At 46.1% G+C, this 1,880-nt stretch overlaps 1 pseudogene; it reads right to left on the bottom strand.

Moving 5' to 3' along the window:
* Positions 1-890: 890 nt before the first annotated feature.
* On the bottom strand, positions 891-1,208 carry LOC112922240 (ATP synthase membrane subunit K, mitochondrial pseudogene; annotated as a pseudogene).
* Positions 1,209-1,880: the final 672 nt, after the last annotated feature.

The raw sequence follows: 1,880 nt of genomic DNA, 5'->3' as shown, positions 1-1,880 counted from the left end.
TGTGTAACCACGATCAAATTCCAGAACATTCCATCGCCCCAGGAACAAATCCCTTACCTGTTAGCAGTCCCTCCCCATTTCCTTCTTCCTCTAGCCCCTGCCAACCACAAATCTATTTTCTATGGATTTGCCTTCTCTGGACATTCTCCCCCCCACCCCCACCCCCGGACATTTCCTATAAATGGAATCCTACAATCTACGGCCTTTTGTGTCTGGCTTCTTTCACCCCGCAGGTGGTAGCACATATCAGAATTCCATTCTTTCTTTATTGTTGACTAATATTCCCTTGCCTGGAAGGGCCACCTTGTGTTTATCCACTTGTGGGTTGATAGACATTGGGTTGGTTCCAGTCCTAGGAATAGAATTGCTGGGTCATGTGGTAATTGTTTAATTTTTTTAGGAACTTCCAAGCCATTTTCCAGGATAAACATCTTTAACAGAGCTTTTCCAGCCACATTTACAGCACATACAGGAGAAATTCTGCAACTCTGTTTACCAGCAAACAGAATCCTCACAGTACTGGTCTAGGAATGGAGTCCATTACATTATGAAGGACTGAAGACGCCTGAGCATGAGATAACTTTACCCATTAAAGTAGTTTTATCTTGGGGTGCCCGGGTGGCTCAGCGGTTGAGCGTCGCCTTCCACTCAGGGCGTGATCCTGGGGTCCCGGGATCGAGTCCTGCATTAGGTTCCTGCATGGAGCCTGCTTCTCCCTCTGCCTGTGTCTCTGCCTCTCTCTGTGTGTCTCATGAATAAATAAAATCTTAAAACAGTAACAATAACAAAAACAAAGGTGACCTGGAAGCCAGAGCCTTGAGAGTCAAACTCAACTAATTTGCAGGGACTTATTTCTCATGCTTGTGCACATTCTTTTTTTCCCCCCAGGTTCATAATTTATTGTACAAATTGAGTATCACATGATGAGTTGACATTAGCTTCTCCAAGCATGGGACCTTAACAGATGAGGTCCAAGTTAAAGTCCATTTATGTTGCTCTCACAACTGGTGTTTCTTTAGACCTTAATCTGAAGTATAAAATCATCAAAGCAATGCCTCCATATGTGGCCAATAGACAATTCATTCTACCTGTGAGAGTATAAGAGTTGAAATATTTTTTGATGCCAGTGAAATGGAATTGGGCATCAGTTTCTGGACCTGCCATGATTTCAATCTTGCAAAAGGTAGCAAATTCCACTGGTTGTGTCCTTCAACGTTATGCAGCTAACCTGCTTGTGCACATTCTTAAATCCATGCAGAAAATGCTAGTGCCTCCTTCACCCGAGGGCTTGTTGAGACTCAGGCTCAGCCCTCAGTGGGAGGAACGGGTATGAGAAGCAATGCTCACAGTGTGGCAAGTGCTGTGACATTACAGTGGGGACACGGAACCCGTATGTGCCCACGCCTGGAAGCTAGTAGAAGCCCCAGCTTTCCCCGGCGTGCCCTGCACCCGAGCACCCCCACCATCCTCCTTCCAGCACCCCCCCACCCCCAAGCCCAAACACATTTTCCATCGCTTCTCAAGAAAGATTTGGGAGGGCAGCCCTGGTGGCTCAGCAGTTTAGCGCCGCCTGCAGCCCAGGGCGTGATCCTGGAGACCCAGGATCAAGTCCCACATCGGGCTCCCTGCATGGAGCCTGCTTCTCCCTCTGCCTGTGTCTCTGCCTCTCTATGAATAAATAAGAAAAATAATAAAAAAAATTTTTTTAAAGAAAGATTTGGGAGCTGCGGACTAAAGCTTCAAAGTCCTTGCGTCCTTTTAGGAAGAATCTGAACTGCAAACATATGTCTTCAATATTTATAACTGGTCAAAGTAATGCTGGAGTTAATGTTCCATCTATTCCGGAAAGTTCGACCCACTGGGCTGTCCTGTAATAGAGA

Source organism: Vulpes vulpes, chromosome 16, assembly GCF_048418805.1.
Source record: "Vulpes vulpes isolate BD-2025 chromosome 16, VulVul3, whole genome shotgun sequence".
In the NCBI taxonomy this organism is placed as follows: domain Eukaryota; kingdom Metazoa; phylum Chordata; class Mammalia; order Carnivora; family Canidae; genus Vulpes; species Vulpes vulpes.
This window is presented reverse-complemented; position numbering and strand designations above follow the sequence as displayed.